Here is a 22,329-nt window from a genome sequence, read left to right on the forward strand (position 1 = left end):
TATACTCTTTGGTGAAGACTTCTCAAATTTCAAAATGTATATAGTAAACTTGGTTGTTTAAGCAGCAGCTGGCAAGTTTTAGTGATGGTTGACCTAATTTGATTAAAAATAACTTTGGGAAGGTGGAGAACTGGAGAAGGCAAATTTCCTTTTACTTCACTTGAGGGCATTGACATTGATCAATTAACTGTGTCTTCATGTATTTTTGAGATTAAATTGTTCTATCTGGGGGAGTTGGGTAGTTAAATTGATATGAGACATTCAGGCATTTCTATTCAAAACTTAATACACTGTGGTGGTGGTCACCGGTTGGCTATTGGGTTGCACACGGCTTTATGTAAAAACTCGTGTTTTGATGGAGGGGAGAGCGGGGAAGGGCGCTTATTGAGTCATTCGCGGTTATATTGGAAATGGAAATGATTCTGTGTGTAGTCAGTGATGTGGTTACGATTGATGGCATCGAGTAAGAGTATTTTTTGAAATTTACACAAAATGTGACTCGTTTTACTTGATAGAAAATACCTTACTTTGCAAGAAAATCAAGTTTTCTCGCAAAGATAACATCAGGTGTAATATGTGAAAAGTTGGTGGAATTATTAACATTTGTTGATATTATATTAGCAGATTGTAATTAAATTTCATATAATTATAATCTTTGTTTTGAAAAAGGAAGTTCTTGCTCAATGTCTTTAGCAGTTTCTGCAAGTCAGCAACTTTGACTTTCCTGAAGAGTTAAATGTTTTTGTGCAACAATCATGAAACATCAGTACGTAACATTTAACATAAATTACCTAAATAACCCCTGATTATATGATCCCACACATCAAACTAGTGAATATATGCCTTTGAAACTCAACTGTTGAACAAAGGCCTGTGTTGCTGGAGTGTTTAATTAATATCATATAAATATAAGAGTCTGATCTCATATACATAGTAGACTACTGTATGTGCCTTTATTAGATCTGTGTATAGGAACAAAATTTAATGCTTGGCACAATGAAATATGTAAAATATTTTGTTCCATTCAAATTTTCAGTGCTGTAGCAAACTCAATAATTTGAGGGGAGGGGGTGGGGTGGGTGGGAGACACAAGTTCATAAAAGCATGTTAGTATTAAGTTTCTATGAAATCCTTTGTTTTCTACAGATTATGACATGCCTGTATGAATTTGTGCTCCCCAATTAACGGGTCTGTGATGCGACATCAAATTTTTAATTGAATTTATTGTTTATATTGTTGCCACAATTGTACAAGACTTTGCCACTCTTATCTTGCCCAATTAATGTCATTCATTTTCTTAAAACTAACTATTCTGCTTTCTATCTCCACCAGTATTTAATTTGCCTTACAATTGTCTTGTATGGTTGTCCTTGCTTTTTCAGTTTTTCTTATCCTTTACCTCAGACTCCAAAGCTTTACTCAGTATGTCATTATCCCTTCCATTACTTGGTATGTACTTTTCCACCACGTCCGTCATCCCTCCTTAACACATGCCTACATATCTTTATTCCATCACCTCTACCATATGTAATCTTCCACCATGTCCGTCATCCCTCCTTAACACATATGCCTACATATCTTTATTCCATCATTTCTGCCATATGCACTTTTCCAATATGTCTATAATCTCTTCTTAACACATGCCTACATATCTTTATTCCATCACTTCTATCATATGTTTTTCCACCATGTCCATCATCCCTCCTCCATCCCCATCACCTACCATATGTAGTTTTCCACATATCCATCCTTCCTTAATCCACCATATGTTTGTCCATCATCCCTCCTATATCTTTATTCCATCATTTCTGCCATATTTCCAATATCCTATCTTTCCATCCATTTCTATCTTTTCCATCATGTCCATCATCCCTTCACATATCTTAATTCCATCACCTCTACCATATGTAGTTTTCCCACATATCCGTCATCCTTCCTTAACACATGCCTACATATCTTTATTCCATCACCTCTACCATATGTAATTTTCCACCATGTCCATCATCCCTCCTTAACACATATGCCTACATATCTTTATTCCATCATTTCTCCCTTATGTACTTTTCCATTATATCTATTATCCCTTCTTAACACATGCCTACATATCTTTATTCCATCACTTCTACCATATGTACTTTTCCACCATGTCCATCATCACTCCTCAACACATGCCTACATATCTTAATTCCATCACCTCTACCATATGTAATTTTCCACCATGTCCGTCATCCCTCCTTAACACATATGCCTACATATCTTTATTCCATCATTTCTGCCATATGCACTTTTCCAATATGTCTATAATCTCTTCTTAACACATGCCTACATATCTTTATTCCATCACTTCTATCATATGTATTTTTCCACCATGTCCATCATCCCTCCTCAACACATGCCTACATATCTTTATTCCATCACCTCTACCTTATGTAATTTTCCACCATGTCCATCATGCCTCCTTGACACATATGCCTACATATCTTTTGTTAAATCTCACTGTTACATACGCCTACACTCGCTGTTAAATATGTCATATTTAAGGCGTGGCCTTTGGTTCCCAGAGCAATTCTTATTATAAAAGCTTTAATTTTTCTGTTTTATCAACTTTTTATGTGCATAATGGTGAAAGGTATTTGTTATTTTCTAACACAACAATGTTTTTCGAATAATTGCATACACTCTAAAAATGTAAAAGTAATGTACATCATTAATGCCTCGTAGGAGAGTATAACTCCCAACCTTCAGATAGCTTGTGGTTGCTCAATATAACAATGACACTCTACTTACTGCGCTAAGGAAGCTTAAAGTTTTCTTTGCATTGTTCATGAAATGCTCTAAAAGAGTTCTACACCTTTTACTCTTGAAAATGAAGAAAACTTTGCTTGTTAAATTGACGTATCATCAAATATAGCAAGTGTTATCAAGCAATGTGAATTCATAAATTATGTAATCTAAATGCTAGAGAATAAAAAAAACAAGCATAAGTACACTTTTATTTCAAGTTTTATGTTCAACGAACTATGATCTAAACAGGGAAAATTTTTCTATCATTATCTATTTGAAATTTCTAAAATGACTGGGCGAGAGACTAAACAATTTAAGAAAAAATTGTGATTTCAGAGCAATTACCACGATGGCAAACAGCCTCGGTAGAGCAGAAGGCAGCGCTCCCGTCAAACAACCTGCAGTTATTGAGTTGTGTGAAGGTTTTTAGTTCTGTCTTCCTACAAGGCATTGGTTTCTAGTTGTTGTTTTAAATCCAACTGGTTCATTCAACTTCTTAGAAGGCTCATGGTGCTATGCTACCATAACATTTCATCATGATTTTGTTTCCTCCTTTCCGAGTTAACATAATTCTCAAAAATCGTGAAGGTACATCGCATCTTTTGAAATTTGTTATATTTTTAACTGAATTTAAGCTAGAATCATATGAATTATATTTGGTTAAATCATATAAACAATTAGTTTTGGAATTAAAGCATCATTTTTGAAGAGTTATGGAAATATGTTTTGAATTTTTACCCTTTTTTCGAAACTATAGGAGATCCAATTTTATAGAGGATGAGTTACAATTGACTGTTAAGAATTCATTTTTCCCAATTCTCTTCTGTTTCTTGAAAAATAAATACATTATGTAATCGCTATTTTCTGCCAAGATCTTTGTTTTTTGAACTAATCTATAATCTAAAGTTTTAAAACAAATTCAAAACACGTTTGCCTCGTGTGAGGGTCGAACTCACGACCTTCAGATTACTCGATGAATTCTAATTATGAGACTGATGCGCTGCCTACTGCGCTAACGAGGCTTTAGCGCACCATTCGGTAATTGTTCTGAAATTTAATTACGGTTTGCAAGAATACCTTAATACATATTGAAAATATTTTATTCATTTCCTGATGCTAAGTATTCATGGATGTCAAAGAAAAACTATTAAGGTTTTTTTTAACAATAGTATGTAGTTGTTCTGGAATTTAAATACTGTTTGCAAGAATACATAAATACTTATTAAAAGTAGTTATTCATTTGCTGATGCTAAGTATTTATTGATGTCAATAAGAAGTATTTACTTTATAATTCGACTTTTCGTTTATATATTAACAACCAATTAGCACTCACTGTTAAATATGTCATATTTAAGGCGTGGCCTTTGGTTCCCAGAGCAATTCTTATTATAAAAGCTTTAATTTTTCTGTTTTATCAACTTTTTATGTGCATAATGGTGAAAGGTATTTGTTATTTTCTAACACAACAATGTTTTTCGAATAATTGCATACACTCTAAAAATGTAAAAGTAATGTACATCATTAATGCCTCGTAGGAGAGTATAACTCCCAACCTTCAGATAGCTTGTGGTTGCTCAATATAACAATGACACTCTACTTACTGCGCTAAGGAAGCTTAAAGTTTTCTTTGCATTGTTCATGAAATGCTCTAAAAGAGTTCTACACCTTTTACTCTTGAAAATGAAGAAAACTTTGCTTGTTAAAGTGACGTATCATCAAATATAGCAAGTGTTATCAAGCAATGTGAATTCATAAATTATGTAATCTAAATGCTAGAGAATAAAAAAACAAGCATAAGTACACTTTTATTTCAAGTTTTATGTTCAACGAACTATGATCTAAACAGGGAAAATTTTTGTATCATTATCTATTTGAAATTTCTAAAATGACTGGGCGAGACTAAACAATTTAAGAAAAATTGTGATTTCAGAGCAATTACCACGATGGCAAACAGCCTCGGTAGAACAGAAGGCAGCGCTCCCGTCAAACAACCTGCAGTTATGGAGTTGTGTGAAGGTTTTTAGTTCTGTCTTCCTACAAGGCATTGGTTTCTAGTTGTTGTTTTAAATCCAACTGGTTCATTCAACTTCTTAGAAGGTTCATGGTGCTATGCTACCATAACATTTTATCATGATTTTGTTTCCTCCTTTCCGATTTAACATAATTCTCAAAAATCGTGAAGGTTCATCGCATCTTTTGAAATTTATTATATTTTTAACTGAATTTAAGATAGAATCATATGAATTATATTTTGTTAAATCATATAAACAATTAGTTTTGGAATTAAAGCATCATTTTTGAAGAGTTATGGAAATATGTTTTGAATTTTTACCCTTTTTTCGAAACTATAGGAGATCCAATTTTATAGAGGATGAGTTACAATTGACTGTTAAGAATTCATTTTTCCCAATTCTCTTCTGTTTCTTGAAAAATAAATACATTATGTAATCGCTATTTTCTGCCAAGATCTTTGTTTTTTGAACTAATCTATAATCTAAAGTTTTAAAACAAATTCAAAACACGTTTGCCTCGTGTGAGGGTCGAACTCACGACCTTCAGATTACTCGATGAATTCTAATTATGAGACTGATGCGCTGCCTACTGCGCTAACGAGGCTTTAGCGCACCATTCGGTAATTGTTCTGAAATTTAATTACGGTTTGCAAGAATACCTTAATACATATTGAAAATATTTTATTCATTTCCTGATGCTAAGTATTCATGGATGTCAAAGAAAAACTATTAAGGTTTTTTTTAACAATAGTATGTAGTTGTTCTGGAATTTAAATACTGTTTGCAAGAATACATAAATACTTATTAAAAGTAGTTATTCATTTGCTGATGCTAAGTATTTATTGATGTCAATAAGAAGTATTTACTTTATAATTCGACTTTTCGTTTATATATTAACAACCAATTAGCACTCACTGTTAAATATGTCATATTTAAGGCGTGGCCTTTGGTTCCCAGAGCAATTCTTATTATAAAAGCTTTAATTTTTCTGTTTTATCAATTTTTTATGTGCATAATGGTGAAAGGTATTTGTTATTTTCTAACACAACAATGTTTTTCGAATAATTGCATACACTCTAAAAATGTAAAAGTAATGTACATCATTAATGCCTCGTAGGAGAGTATAACTCCCAACCTTCAGATAGCTTGTGGTTGCTCAATATAACAATGACACTCTACTTACTGCGCTAAGGAAGCTTAAAGTTTTCTTTGCATTGTTCATGAAATGCTCTAAAAGAGTTCTACACCTTTTACTCTTGAAAATGAAGAAAACTTTGCTTGTTAAATTGACGTATCATCAAATATAGCAAGTGTTATCAAGCAATGTGAATTCATAAATTATGTAATCTAAATGCTAGAGAATAAAAAAAACAAGCATAAGTACACTTTTATTTCAAGTTTTATGTTCAACGAACTATGATCTAAACAGGGAAAATTTTTCTATCATTATCTATTTGAAATTTCTAAAATGACTGGGCGAGAGACTAAACAATTTAAGAAAAAATTGTGATTTCAGAGCAATTACCACGATGGCAAACAGCCTCGGTAGAGCAGAAGGCAGCGCTCCCGTCAAACAACCTGCAGTTATTGAGTTGTGTGAAGGTTTTTAGTTCTGTCTTCCTACAAGGCATTGGTTTCTAGTTGTTGTTTTAAATCCAACTGGTTCATTCAACTTCTTAGAAGGCTCATGGTGCTATGCTACCATAACATTTTATCATGATTTTGTTTCCGCCTTTCCGAGTTAACATAATTCTCAAAAATCGTGAAGGTACATCGCATCTTTTGAAATTTGTTATATTTTTAACTGAATTTAAGCTAGAATCATATGAATTATATTTGGTTAAATCATATAAACAATTAGTTTTGAAATTAAAGCATCATTTTTGAAGAGTTATGGAAATATGTTTTGAATTTTTACCCTTTTTTCGAAACTATAGGTGATCCAATTTTATAGAGGATGAGTTACAATTGACTGTTAAAAATTCATTTTTCCCAATTCTCTTCTGTTTCTTGAAAAATAAATACATTATGTAATCGCTATTTTCTGCCAAGATCTTTGTTTTTTGAACTAATCTATAATCTAAAGTTTTAAAACAAATTCAAAACACGTTTGCCTCGTGTGAGGGTCGAACTCACGACCTTCAGATTACTCGATGAATTCTAATTATGAGACTGATGCGCTGCCTACTGCGTTAACGAGGCATTTAGCGCACCATTCGGTAATTGTTCTGAAATTTAATTACGGTTTGCAAGAATACCTTAATACATATTGAAAATATTTTATTCATTTCCTGATGCTAAGTATTCATGGATGTCAAAGAAAAACTATTAAGGTTTTTTTTAACAATAGTATGTAGTTGTTCTGGAATTTAAATACTGTTTGCAAGAATACCTAAATACTTATTAAAAGTAGTTATTCATTTGCTGATGCTAAGTATTTATTGATGTCAATAAGAAGTATTTACTTTATAATTCGACTTTTCGTTTATATATTAACAACCAATTAGCACTCACTGTTAAATATGTCATATTTAAGGCGTGGCCTTTGGTTCCCAGAGCAATTCTTATTATAAAAGCTTTAATTTTTCTGTTTTATCAACTTTTATGTGCATAATGGTGAAAGGTATTTGTTATTTTCTAACACAACAATGTTTTTCGAATAATTGCATACACTCTAAAAATGTAAAAGTAATGTATATCATTAATGCCTCGTAGGAGAGTATAACTCCCAACCTTCAGATAGCTTGTGGTTGCTCAATATAACAATGACACTCTACTTACTGCGCTAAGGAAGCTTAAAGTTTTCTTTGCATTGTTCATGAAATGCTCTAAAAGAGTTCTACACCTTTTACTCTTGAAAATGAAGAAAACTTTGCTTGTTAAAGTGACGTATCATCAAATATAGCAAGTGTTATCAAGCAATGTGAATTCATAAATTATGTAATCTAAATGCTAGAGAATAAAAAAAAACAAGCATAAGAATACTTTTATTTCAAGTTTTATGTTCAACGAACTATGATCTAAACAGGGAAAATTTTGTATCATTATCTATTTGAAATTTCTAAAATGACTGGGCGAGAGACTAAACAATTTAAGAAAAAATTGTGATTTCAGAGCAATTACCACGATGGCAAACAGCCTCGGTAGAACAGAAGGCAGCGCTCCCGTCAAACAACCTGCAGTTATGGAGTTGTGTGAAGGTTTTTAGTTCTGTCTTCCTACAAGGCATTGGTTTCTAGTTGTTGTTTTAAATCCAACTGGTTCATTCAACTTCTTAGAAGGTTCATGGTGCTATGCTACCATAACATTTTATCATGATTTTGTTTCCTCCTTTCCGATTTAACATAATTCTCAAAAAACGTGAAGGTTCATCGCATCTTTTGAAATTTGTTATATTTTTAACTGAATTTAAGATAGAATCATATGAATTATATTTTGTTAAATCATATAAACAATTAGTTTTGGAATTAAAGCATCATTTTGAAGAGTTATGGAAATATGTTTTGAATTTTTACCCTTTTTTCGAAACTATAGGAGATCCAATTTTATAGAGGATGAGTTACAATTGACTGTTAAGAATTCATTTTTCCCAATTCTCTTCTGTTTCTTGAAAAATAAATACATTATGTAATCGCTATTTTCTGCCAAGATCTTTGTTTTTTGAACTAATCTATAATCTAAAGTTTTAAAACAAATTCAAAACACGTTTGCCTCGTGTGAGGGTCGAACTCACGACCTTCAGATTACTCGATGAATTCTAATTATGAGACTGATGCGCTGCCTACTGCGCTAACGAGGCTTTAGCGCACCATTCGGTAATTGTTCTGAAATTTAATTACGGTTTGCAAGAATACCTTAATACATATTGAAAATATTTTATTCATTTCCTGATGCTAAGTATTCATGGATGTCAAAGAAAAACTATTAAGGTTTTTTTTAACAATAGTATGTAGTTGTTCTGGAATTTAAATACTGTTTGCAAGAATACATAAATACTTATTAAAAGTAGTTATTCATTTGCTGATGCTAAGTATTTATTGATGTCAATAAGAAGTATTTACTTTATAATTCGACTTTTCGTTTATATATTAACAACCAATTAGCACTCACTGTTAAATATGTCATATTTAAGGCGTGGCCTTTGGTTCCCAGAGCAATTCTTATTATAAAAGCTTTAATTTTTCTGTTTTATCAATTTTTTATGTGCATAATGGTGAAAGGTATTTGTTATTTTCTAACACAACAATGTTTTTCGAATAATTGCATACACTCTAAAAATGTAAAAGTAATGTATATCATTAATGCCTCGTAGGAGAGTATAACTCCCAACCTTCAGATAGCTTGTGGTTGCTCAATATAACAATGACACTCTACTTACTGCGCTAAGGAAGCTTAAAGTTTTCTTTGCATTGTTCATGAAATGCTCTAAAAGAGTTCTACACCTTTTACTCTTGAAAATGAAGAAAACTTTGCTTGTTAAAGTGACGTATCATCAAATATAGCAAGTGTTATCAAGCAATGTGAATTCATAAATTATGTAATCTAAATGCTAGAGAATAAAAAAAAAACAAGCATAAGAATACTTTTATTTCAAGTTTTATGTTCAACGAACTATGATCTAAACAGGGAAAATTTTTGTATGATTATCTATTTGAAATTTCTAAAATGACTGGGCGAGAGACTAAACAATTTAAGAAAAAATTGTGATTTCAGAGCAATTACCACGATGGCAAACAGCCTCGGTAGAACAGAAGGCAGCGCTCCCGTCAAACAACCTGCAGTTATGGAGTTGTGTGAAGGTTTTTTAGTTCTGTCTTCCTACAAGGCATTGGTTTCTAGTTGTTGTTTTAAATCCAACTGGTTCATTCAACTTCTTAGAAGGTTCATGGTGCTATGCTACCATAACATTTTATCATGATTTTGTTTCCTCCTTTCCGATTTAACATAATTCTCAAAAACGTGAAGGTTCATCGCATCTTTTGAAATTTGTTATATTTTTAACTGAATTTAAGATAGAATCATATGAATTATATTTTGTTAAATCATATAAACAATTAGTTTTGGAATTAAAGCATCATTTTGAAGAGTTATGGAAATATGTTTTGAATTTTTACCCTTTTTTCGAAACTATAGGAGATCCAATTTTATAGAGGATGAGTTACAATTGACTGTTAAGAATTCATTTTTCCCAATTCTCTTCTGTTTCTTGAAAAATAAATACATTATGTAATCGCTATTTTCTGCCAAGATCTTTGTTTTTTGAACTAATCTATAATCTAAAGTTTTAAAACAAATTCAAAACACGTTTGCCTCGTGTGAGGGTCGAACTCACGACCTTCAGATTACTCGATGAATTCTAATTATGAGACTGATGCGCTGCCTACTGCGCTAACGAGGCTTTAGCGCACCATTCGGTAATTGTTCTGAAATTTAATTACGGTTTGCAAGAATACCTTAATACATATTGAAAATATTTTATTCATTTCCTGATGCTAAGTATTCATGGATGTCAAAGAAAAACTATTAAGGTTTTTTTTAACAATAGTATGTAGTTGTTCTGGAATTTAAATACTGTTTGCAAGAATACATAAATACTTATTAAAAGTAGTTATTCATTTGCTGATGCTAAGTATTTATTGATGTCAATAAGAAGTATTTACTTTATAATTCGACTTTTCGTTTATATATTAACAACCAATTAGCACTCACTGTTAAATATGTCATATTTAAGGCGTGGCCTTTGGTTCCCAGAGCAATTCTTATTATAAAAGCTTTAATTTTTCTGTTTTATCAACTTTTTATGTGCATAATGGTGAAAGGTATTTGTTATTTTCTAACACAACAATGTTTTTCGAATAATTGCATACACTCTAAAAATGTAAAAGTAATGTATATCATTAATGCCTCGTAGGAGAGTATAACTCCCAACCTTCAGATAGCTTGTGGTTGCTCAATATAACAATGACACTCTACTTACTGCGCTAAGGAAGCTTAAAGTTTTCTTTGCATTGTTCATGAAATGCTCTAAAAGAGTTCTACACCTTTTACTCTTGAAAATGAAGAAAACTTTGCTTGTTAAAGTGACGTATCATCAAATATAGCAAGTGTTATCAAGCAATGTGAATTCATAAATTATGTAATCTAAATGCTAGAGAATAGAAAAAACAAGCATAAGTACACTTTTATTTCAAGTTTTATGTTCAACGAACTATGATCTAAACAGGGAAAATTTTTGTATGATTATCTATTTGAAATTTCTAAAATGACTGGGCGAGAGACTAAACAATTTAAGAAAAAATTGTGATTTCAGAGCAATTACCACGATGGCAAACAGCCTCGGTAGAACAGAAGGCAGCGCTCCCGTCAAACAACCTGCAGTTATGGAGTTGTGTGAAGGTTTTTAGTTCTGTCTTCCTACAAGGCATTGGTTTCTAGTTGTTGTTTTAAATCCAACTGGTTCATTCAACTTCTTAGAAGGTTCATGGTGCTATGCTACCATAACATTTTATCATGATTTTGTTTCCTCCTTTCCGATTTAACATAATTCTCAAAAATCGTGAAGGTTCATCGCATCTTTTGAAATTTGTTATATTTTTAACTGAATTTAAGATAGAATCATATGAATTATATTTTGTTAAATCATATAAACAATTAGTTTTGGAATTAAAGCATCATTTTGAAGAGTTATGGAAATATGTTTTGAATTTTTACCCTTTTTTCGAAACTATAGGAGATCCAATTTTATAGAGGATGAGTTACAATTGACTGTTAAGAATTCATTTTTCCCAATTCTCTTCTGTTTCTTGAAAAATAAATACATTATGTAATCGCTATTTTCTGCCAAGATCTTTGTTTTTTGAACTAATCTATAATCTAAAGTTTTAAAACAAATTCAAAACACGTTTGCCTCGTGTGAGGGTCGAACTCACGACCTTCAGATTACTCGATGAATTCTAATTATGAGACTGATGCGCTGCCTACTGCGCTAACGAGGCTTTAGCGCACCATTCGGTAATTGTTCTGAAATTTAATTACGGTTTGCAAGAATACCTTAATACATATTGAAAATATTTTATTCATTTCCTGATGCTAAGTATTCATGGATGTCAAAGAAAAACTATTAAGGTTTTTTTTAACAATAGTATGTAGTTGTTCTGGAATTTAAATACTGTTTGCAAGAATACCTAAATACTTATTAAAAGTAGTTATTCATTTGCTGATGCTAAGTATTTATTGATGTCAATAAGAAGTATTTACTTTATAATTCGACTTTTCGTTTATATATTAACAACCAATTAGCACTCACTGTTAAATATGTCATATTTAAGGCGTGGCCTTTGGTTCCCAGAGCAATTCTTATTATAAAAGCTTTAATTTTTCTGTTTTATCAACTTTTTATGTGCATAATGGTGAAAGGTATTTGTTATTTTCTAACACAACAATGTTTTTCGAATAATTGCATACACTCTAAATGCTCTGTTGCCCAATTTCATGAAGAACATGTACAAAATTTGAATAACACCAGATTTTCCGAATAATTATCGGTGAAACTACTGATGTAGTTTCCAATAGGAGATCCGATCATTAAGATGCTTTAAGTCTTAGATCCAGGCGTGAGTCGTGCAAAGTTTTCTTCTCTTGCTGCTCTTGCCATGGCTTTTCCAAATATTATATCCGAGTCTCAACAACAAGCACTTGATGATCAGTGGCATATGCTTTCTCATGTCACCTTACCCTTCGACAGTGATGGTATGGAACCAGAAGAATTTTGGGGTCGCCTTGAAAAGATTACCGTTGGCATTGAAAATGCGAAGTTTGATCTCTTGTGTGAATTCATGCAAAGTTTGCTTTGCTTACCACATGCAAATGTCCATGTGGAAGGAGTGTTTTCGTCAGTCAGCTCAATCAAGACCAAGAGAAGAAATCAATTGCCAACTGCAACTGTCCGGGCATTGATTAAAGTAAAAAATGGTGTCAAGTTGTCTGGTGGTTGCGTAAAGTTTTCACCTTCACTTGGAGCTAAACAAAGGATGTCAAACAGCAGTCTTTATGCTGACGAGAACAACAAGGACTCGACTGACAGCAATTAAAAACGGTGCATAGGCTTTTAACAGTTTGCTGAAGGCTTGAAAGTGAGCTGAGTGTCTAGAAAAAGAAGCATTTACCCAAAAGCATAATATAGTTTATACAGGTCGAGCTCTCCTTCATTCGTTAAGCTGGGAAAATATCTTTAAGCTTGATTTCATTTCGTTCCTCATATTTGTTTATTGTAACTTAAGCTCTTTAAATTTATTCAATTTGCTAATCAATATGATTTGATAGAGCTGTTTCGGATTTCAATTGATTATTTATCGTTTTTGGTGATTTCTGATCATGTTATGAGTATGCTCAACAATTACAAGCAATCTCCGAGCTATTCCGACATTTTCCGACACATTCCGACTTTAAAATGTAGATACATGAACTTTGGTAGTTTTTGTGAACTTTTGACGTCAGAGGACATGAATAATAACAAATTTTATCTGGCAACACTAAACATAGCCTTTAGATAGCACAGAAAGCGATCTAATTTGGCTGTCTTCCGCATTCTAAAGTTTAGAACTCTGAGTAATACCCATTTAAAATGAGCGAAATGGGTTAATATATACTCCCAAATATATTTGTGGAAGAGACACATCTTGGTTATCAAAGGACAAGCTATGATTACCTGGATAACTGTAAATACTACATAATAGTTTTCGCTACAATGTAAGATTTAGTTTTGAATTATCTAACATTGTTTTTTAAGTTCCATTTAGTTTATTATTAGTTAAATTCAGTGCAAGAACAATGCCAGACTAACATTACTTGCACATGACCTTGTAAATCTGTCTTAAAGGTATTGCAAATCTGTAAAGCAATTTTAAGGCATTGTGAACCTGCATTAAAAGCATAGCATTGTTATGGCTTTTAGACAACTAACAGATTCGGATTCAGTAATTTCTCTACTAAGTGGCTTGGGATATTGTATGTCGAATTCCTTTGTATTAAGTCAAAAGACTGCTCTAGTACAGATGAATATATCCATGAAAGAACTGCTAAATACTTATATTCTGAGTATAGCTAAATATATTCTGTTGTCCCCCTAGGCCATGGCCATTAGAAATTTTCCAACTGTTCTGGCTTGGGATATTGATGATTTTTCTGAACACTCGAAAAGTGGCAACTCATATAACAAAAGTATTGCTTTTGATCTGGAACAAAGTACAGTAACTGAGTTGCCAAAATGAGAAATCATACCAAGGTCAAGTGCCAACAAAAGACACCAGTCTTCGTTTTTTGGGGGAAAATAAAACTCTAAATTGTACTATGGCTTTAGTATTTTGTGAGATAGCTAAGTATAAACTAACACTTCCGGAAAACAATAAAATGTAAATTTTCTTGCATGTAAATATACGCGGTCGAAGTGTTGAAGAGTCGTTGTCGAAGAGTTCATTGGCAATATGTCTTAGATGTTAGCTATGTGCTATTATTATTGTTGTCTCTTAGCTTAAAACATTGATTTGTATGCATGACGATATTTGGAGAAATGTCCAGTCATGCACGTGGTATCATTATTTAAACGACATTACAGTCAATATCATGATGCATAACAAATCAATCTTTTACAAACTATATCTTGTAGCTAACTGATAATAATACATAGAAAATATCTCAGACATATTGCTAAAAAATTACTTAAAGAAACACGAAAAATTTGAAAATGAATTTTGTGTGTCTTTAATGGGATTCAACAAACACCGTCATGTCTGGACTATCTTATAATCAACCAACAAAAACTAGGGAAAATAAAGTTAATATTAAACAAGGATTGATGATTAGAATAACCGATAAGTAAGATAAAGCATTTGCGTATGAATTATGAAACACTTGTGACCGTGCATGCGCTTCTCCTCAACACATCTTTGATTCAACCGTTTGATATGAGGTCCAATATATTTTGGCACAGAATTCATATTTGAATCTAATATACATTCTTATTGTATCTGTATCAACACATTCTTACTCGAAACCATAAAAGTACGCAAATACTTCTGACTTCTGAATCTCTAATCGTGGTAAGTTTATATTTAATGGATAACCTTATGAGCATGTTGTTTAATTTATGTCAATATGTTTATATTGATAATACAGTAAATTATAAAAACCACACAAAATATAAACGTTGTGACACGATAAATTTGGTACATTTTCAACAAATTGAAATTGGTGATATGAAAACTAATGGCAATAAGTTCCACGGTATAATATTTGCACGTATAAAAACAGATAATAAAAACAGCTTATTGTAGATTGACTATGAACTATTGTGACTATTGGTGTAAACTGATTATCATTCATGTAAACCAAACTGCAATTAGAATATATGCTCCCATGTATGAACATCGCAAACAAGGTCTCTTTAAAGTGTTAAAGTTTTTTATAAAAAAACCCACATGAAAACTAGAACGCTGTCATATACTCTATATAATGTCATATACTGTATTATACTGATACACATAAATTAATAACTTCTACGTATATGGTAAGCAAATTAAGCAAAATACGTTCAAATTAGTTTTTTGCAAATTTTAAAGCCTGATATCTCTCGAAACATTGATTCTAGTAAAACGAATGAAATTTATCATACCTAAAGTTCTTTATCTTAAGCTTTGTGGTGGCAGTAAGTTTTATTTTTCGTTCAGTATAACTCATACTATTAGCTATACATAAATTTTCAAAGTTCTTATTCATTGGTTGATTGCGTGTCACATGAGATTGAAGAAATTGAGCTGTTTTCTTGTATGTAGCTGAAGATGACATGTTGTTGACCGATAGATAACACAAAAAGTCTCGTTCGTCATCACTTGAAAATTTGAAATTTCCTGGAATTTTCCCAATGTGTTTTGTTACAACGGCGGGAAAAATATAACAGGCTGATTCCCTCTGTCTCAGTTATTAAGTGATAATTGATCTAAAATGAACTTTATCGATCAACGCATTACTAAAATTTGAGGTGAGCAACACCAACATATGTGTGTCGTGCAGGAGATTGACACGAATAACCACAGTGGATAATAATCAATCTACAATAAGTTGTTACTAGTTTCTGTTTTTATAGTTGAAAATTATGCCGTGGAAGTTTTTGCTAATTGTTTCATATCATTAATTTTAATTTATTGAAAATTTCCCAATTTTATCACGTCACAACGTTTATATTTTGTGAGCTTTTTTTAATTTAGCTACCGTATTACCAAAAGAAACAACTGCTATGACAAAGATAAATCTTTATTCCTTTAGTTTTACCTCTGACTTTTGTAGATAATAGGGTACATGTAATTATTATAAAGAAAGAATAAATATAAAATAATAATTCATTTGAGCTGCCATTGTGATATGAACTAAAACATCATGTTGGTCATTTTGATATTGGTGAATGAATATTTTCTCAATTATTTTTAGATCAGGGTGACGTAGTAGAAATAAGTTTATCTCGGCTGTACTTCTTCTTTAAATATTTTTATATACACATTAAATCTATCCATTTTGTAATATCATTTTTTCAAAACGAACACAAAACAGCAAACCTTTGCTTTATAAAGAGCATTTGTAATATCCTTCTACTTTAGAATAATCAAAGTTTCATGACATATTATAGGTAGCAAATGATCCCTTAAATTGCGTTGCGAGTGCAGATATAGTATATGATGTTGATTTATTTTAGGTTGAGTCAATACACGTGCATGAATAAGGCCTTGCAGCATAACCGCTTAAAAGCAATGACTTGTTCTGACAAGTGTTATTCATTAAATATAATTTCACCACGACTGTAGAGGTTGAAAAGTCATAAATGTTTCCTTACATTCATGGTCTAGAGTATTCTGTTGTCAAAGATTCAATAATTAATTATAAATATGAATGTATTTTGTGCCAAGATGTATTGGACCTCATATCAAACAGCTGGATCAAAGTGGTGTGTTTGCACGTGTAAGGTCACAAGTGCTTCATACTCAAGCGCAGTGATCCTAGAAATCTGTTATTCTAATCAAAACTTACTTATTATTTGCTTTACCTTGCGTAGTTACAATTTTTTGAATGTAAGGTACACAAGACATGACGGTATTTTTTGAATTCCGTTACAAAATTTGCCGACCAAATTACGAAATTACGCACATTAAGCAGTTTCAAATGTTATCCTTTTCTTTAAGTACTATTTCTTTCACAATATATCTAAGATATTTTCTATGCATTATTATCAGTTAGCTATATTTCATAGTCCTTAAGAGATTTGTCTTGTTGCATCATGAAAATAACAGTAATGTCCTGTTTTTGTTTGCCGTACCTGTTCATGCTAAAACACAACGATGGACAAAGTTGCAAAAATCATGTCTAGTCTTTGAACAATCCACATTTTATAATAATGATGGGCATGTACTATTATTAATAATCTCCATCTTATAATAATGTGTTTAGCCAGTCTAAAATGTGCTGATTTCTTCCAGATCGAGTCAATGCAAGTTCATGGATCTTAATATCCTTCTGACAAGTGTTATCAATTCAATATAAATTTACCACGACAGTTAGATTGAAAAGTCAAAAGTATTTGCGTACATTCGTACATTTTGAGTATAGATGTGTTAATACAAATTCAACAAGAATTTATCTTAATTTCAAATATGAACTAATTCTATACCAAAATATATTGGACCTCATATCAAACGGTTGGATCAAAAAGGTGTGGAGGAGATGCACATGCATGGTCATAAGTGCTTCATACACAATTGCATTGATCCTACTACTTGATTGCATTGATATTCTAACAATTAATCAGTTGTTTCATATTTACTTCATTTTTCCTTGTTAATGTTAGTTGAATTTAAGATAAACTATAGACATGATGGTATTTTTGAATCCATCACAAAATTTCCGGTCCAAACAACACACATAAAACAGTTTTAAATTTTTCCTGTGTCTTTAAGTAATACTTTATTCGCAATATGTCTACAGTATGTTTCATGTATCATTATCAGTTAGCTTTAAGATATAGTTTGTAAAAGATTGGTTTATATGCATCATGATAGTGACAGTGGTGACCAGTTTTCGTTCGCCGTAACTGTTCATGCAAAACGATGAGCACAATTGCAGAAATCATTTTTATTATTTGTTCAAATCGTCAAAATAGTAAGTTCTATTTTATGATTATTCTGCTCACAATAACAGATGACGACTGCCAATAAAATTTTAGTTTTAAGAATATCTGGAACACTTCTATCATTAGCAAAGCTATGAAATATTAATGTACTTATACTGACGTGTATAATAAGACGAGCTTGTTGACAAATTCACACTTAGTCAACCTCAGTGCTTGCTGAAGGGAAAGAAAAATGGGCAAATTGAGAAGTTCTTTTTACGCAATTCTTTTTGTATTCGCTGCTCTTTCTATCACTAATGGCCACGTTGAATTCCGTTTTTCTACAATCTATGGTGATCATATGGTGTTGCAACAAGCGCCAAAACGGGCAATCGTGTGGGGTTACGGTGAAGTTGGTCAAAACGTGGTGCTGAACCTTAGAAACAACTCGTACAGTGTAAACGTTTCTGAAAGAGAAGAAGGTTCCATTGTTAATTCTTTGTAAAAAGCACTGTAGCGAATCTGGGGGTTAGGCGAAATTGAAATTAAAATAAATTTTGAATGATAATCAAAATTAAAATGATTATGAATTTAAAATAGTAGCGAGAGACTTGCAGGGCGGAAATCGAATTCGAGTAACAAAAATTAATGCCCAACATAAAGTTTTAATGAAAGCCCTAGAATTAGACCAACAATTGTAAAATTGAATTTATTGTGACGTTTCGTCTTTACTCAAGACATCTTCAGACAATTAATTTATAGGATGTTAAGACAAGATATTACATTTAAAAAAAGGTGTTAAATTACTAAAGGGGGCCGTGTCAAATGGATTATACGATAAGGAAGCTAGGAAGTAAAATAAAGATCGTGACTAAAATACCACACGAATACATACGAGTAAATACGAGTGACATACGAGTATAAACAAGTACATACGACTGACATACGAGTACATACGACTGACATACGAGTGACATACGACTATATACTGTCACAAAAGAGAAATCGCACAATTTCTTCAATAATACATTGATATTTGCCTTCACTTTTGCTAGTATTTGTTTGGACTCTGGGGCAGCCATTTGATAGATTTAAATGCTGAAAAGGTATTTTATTCGCACATTCATTTGTATATTACAGTTAAATTAGGTGTCTTTTGTGCGCAATGTCTTAATCTATTAAACGGTTTAAATGTATCAACAACGGTAGTCTTGCGCTGGAGTTGCCATAAAGTAAACTCCCGTACAAAAAATATTGAGCAGTTATTCTGAGAACTATTAGCGCATGTGTACAATATTTGTAATCTTGTATTAATAAGTTAAAAATCTTGGACAAAAATAACAATTAGATGTACTTGTAATATAATTAATTGATGTGGATTTTCTCCTCAAATGTTGCACTCATTTTATTTATTCTAGCATAGGAATATGAGGTAGTTTTGTAAGGAATCAATCAGATTGCACATTAGCTCATATCTAGCCTCTTTTTTAAAATTTATAAATAACTTAAGTCTTTAATATACTGATTTTGCACTTCAAAGACTGAATTACATCAGCTAGAACTCTAAAAACATTAAAAGTAATCCAAAATCGTACGCATATTATGACACATATACGTAACACAGTGCAATTGTCATTGAATTTAAATACATATAATGTACATTTATTTCATATAGCACGTTTTCAAGGTATTGTTTATACGCTGTATATTTAATCACTTTCATAAATATGTATTTCGTACGTGAAAGTGTGTCAAAAAGCGCTCAAATACTGGCAAATCGCATCGACAAAATACGTATATGTTTTTTGTAGGAGAGTTTACTTTATGGCAACTCCAACGCAAGACTGTCGTTGTTGATACATTTAAACCGTTTAATAGATTAAGACATTGCGCACAACGGACACAAAATTTAACTGTAACATACAAATGAATGTGCGAATAAAATACCTTTTCAGCATTTAAATCCATCAAAGGGTTGCCCCAGAGTCCAGACAAAAACAAGCAAAAGTGAAGGCAAATATCAATGTATTATTGAAGAAATTGTGCTAATTCTCATTTGTGACCAGTATATAGTCGTATGTCACTCGTATGTCAGTCGTGTGTACTCGTATGTCCCTCGTATGTACTCGTATGTACTTTTGTGTTGTTTTAGTCACGACCCCAATATGCAGACCAGCTTGTTTTGAAACTGTGCGATTATTGTAAACAAACAAGTAATGTAAGTAAAATTATCATAATTACAAATATTTTTATATCAGTCGGTTAAAGTATAAAAAGAAATCGAAGCTTGAACAGTTCCGTATGTCTGTCGTATGTACTTGTATGTACTCGTATGTCACTCCAATGTACTCGTATGTACTCGTATGTACTCGTATGCTGTTTTAGTCACGATCGTAATATAAAGTGACATTAAAAGAGGTTAAGTGGAATGGAACTTCCTTGCACGTTAAGTGAAGGCTTGTATTTATTGATTAGAAAGCTCTCATGAATGGAGAGTTTATAGGAATTGTTAGAAGAGGAAATTATTTTAAAGTCGTATAAGTTGGGGGGTGTGTCCAGTTGCGTTAATGGGAGCTAAATTGCTCGATAAAGCAGGGTGGGAAACTTGATTGCCTGTAAGGGGGGATATTCCCAAGTGCTCCGAAAATCTGGTGTGTAGATGACGTGTGGTTTGACCCATATACGAGGCGTTGCAGCTTCGACACTTGATGAAATAGGCTACACCACATCTCAGACGTTTGGGAATTTTCTCCTTAAAGGGGAAGAAAGAAGAGATATTTTAGGAAGACCATACAATATACCTATCCGTGAGCTTGTAGGTAAAGTTCTTTGTATGTTTCTTGGCCGATAGATTTAGCATCTTTCAACTTTTTTAATAAAGACTTCACTTGATTTTCTCGTTATAAAGTGACTTTTACTGTATCTCCATCAAGAGGTTGGAACTTTGTCGTGTCAGATAAGAGTGTGTCCATTTTCTTTATGCAGTTGTCTTTGTTAAGTATTACGATGCCATTTCCTTTATCAGGTTTAGTGATGAGGATAGTTCTGCCGTTTTATAAATTATTTAGAATGTTCAAGTATCTAGTGATTATAGGAAAAGTGGTGGGCTGTAACTTCGGAAACCTGTGTGGGCAATGTCTTTCAATTTGCATTTGATCGAGTTTGGAAAAAATTCGGATTATTTATAAACAGGTTCTCGTTTAAGACGGTTGTAGAGTTTTTCAAAGGGGGTTAGGACGGTGCAAATGTTTAACTTTTTCGGTGGGATGGAAAAGTTTAAGCCTTTGAAAGGATTTCTCTCTCTGTCAGTAATGAGGCGGCTTGAGAACAACACTTTATCAGGGTTGAATTGGACGTTGTTGTCATGTTTGAGACGGAGAAGTTTGCGATCTTGGATATGTTGATGTTGTATTAGTTTTCTTGAATTTTCACAATCGGAGACATTCTTAAGGTGTATAAAGTCAATTTTGGAGATTAGTAACGCCATGATAGAGTGAGATCCAGTAAAAGTCATTTTACGACGAGAAAATCAAGTGAAGTCTTTATTAAAAAAGTTGAAAGATGCTAAATCTATGGGCCAAGAAACTTACAAAGAACTTTACCCTACAGGTTCACGAATAGGTATATGGTATAGTCTTCCTGAAATACATAAATGTAACATCCCTCTTAGACCCATTCTTTCTTCCATTAATGACTATTCGTATAAACTAGCAAAGTTTTTCATTCCATTCCTAAAACCCTTTACCATAAGCAACCTCATCATCAAAGACTCTTTCTCCTTTGTTGAAGAAATCCTAAATTGCGATATCAACTACAGTAATGTTGTCCTTGCTAGTTTTGATGTCGTATCCCTATTTACTAAGATACCTGTTGACGAAACCATCCGCATAATATCCAATAGCATTTTAATAACCACCAGTACTTCAACGGAGTCACTGCAACAGAATTTGAAAAACTACTTTCTCTAGATGTTAAGAATTGTCACTTTATCTTTAACAGGCAAATGTACCAGAAAATTGATGGTTTGGCTATGGGCAGTCCATTGGGCCTTCTCTTTGCTAATACATTTATGTCCTTTCACGAACAATCCTGGCTGAATCAATGTCCTTCTTCATTCAAACCACTACTTTACCGGCGCTACGTTGACGACTGTTTTTTACTTTTTCATTCCTCCGATCACGTCCCTCTCTTTCTTGACTATCTGAACCGACAACACCCGAACATCACATTCACAGCTGAAGTCGAACAAAACAGAAAACTATCATTTCTTGACATTGATATCTTTTGCACATATAGAAAATTCACCACTTCTGTCTACCGTAAACCTACTTTCACGGGCCTCTTCACTAGCTTCCACAGCTTCATCCCAGTTACTTACAAACT

General features: G+C 32.4%; 6 non-coding genes across 6 annotated transcripts; all 6 read right to left on the reverse strand.

Moving 5' to 3' along the window:
* Positions 1-3,715: 3,715 nt before the first annotated feature.
* On the reverse strand, positions 3,716-3,806 carry Trnam-cau. The gene is given in 2 exon segments: positions 3,716-3,751; positions 3,770-3,806. It is a non-coding gene; the product is annotated as a tRNA-Met (tRNA).
* A 1,503-nt stretch (positions 3,807-5,309) lies between these two features.
* Positions 5,310-5,400, reverse strand: Trnam-cau. The gene is given in 2 exon segments: positions 5,310-5,345; positions 5,364-5,400. It is a non-coding gene; the product is annotated as a tRNA-Met (tRNA).
* A 1,507-nt stretch (positions 5,401-6,907) lies between these two features.
* On the reverse strand, positions 6,908-6,998 carry Trnam-cau. Its single transcript is given in 2 exon segments — positions 6,908-6,943; positions 6,962-6,998. It is a non-coding gene; the product is annotated as a tRNA-Met (tRNA).
* A 1,506-nt stretch (positions 6,999-8,504) lies between these two features.
* On the reverse strand, positions 8,505-8,595 carry Trnam-cau. The gene is given in 2 exon segments: positions 8,505-8,540; positions 8,559-8,595. It is a non-coding gene; the product is annotated as a tRNA-Met (tRNA).
* Positions 8,596-10,103: 1,508 nt separating this feature from the next.
* On the reverse strand, positions 10,104-10,194 carry Trnam-cau. Its single transcript is given in 2 exon segments — positions 10,104-10,139; positions 10,158-10,194. It is a non-coding gene; the product is annotated as a tRNA-Met (tRNA).
* A 1,506-nt stretch (positions 10,195-11,700) lies between these two features.
* Trnam-cau lies at positions 11,701-11,791 on the reverse strand. Its single transcript is given in 2 exon segments — positions 11,701-11,736; positions 11,755-11,791. It is a non-coding gene; the product is annotated as a tRNA-Met (tRNA).
* Between the last annotated feature and the right edge of the window lie 10,538 nt (positions 11,792-22,329).

Source organism: Xenia sp. Carnegie-2017, unplaced genomic scaffold, assembly GCF_021976095.1.
Source record: "Xenia sp. Carnegie-2017 unplaced genomic scaffold, XeniaSp_v1 HiC_scaffold_24, whole genome shotgun sequence".
Lineage (NCBI taxonomy): Eukaryota > Metazoa > Cnidaria > Anthozoa > Malacalcyonacea > Xeniidae > Xenia > Xenia sp. Carnegie-2017.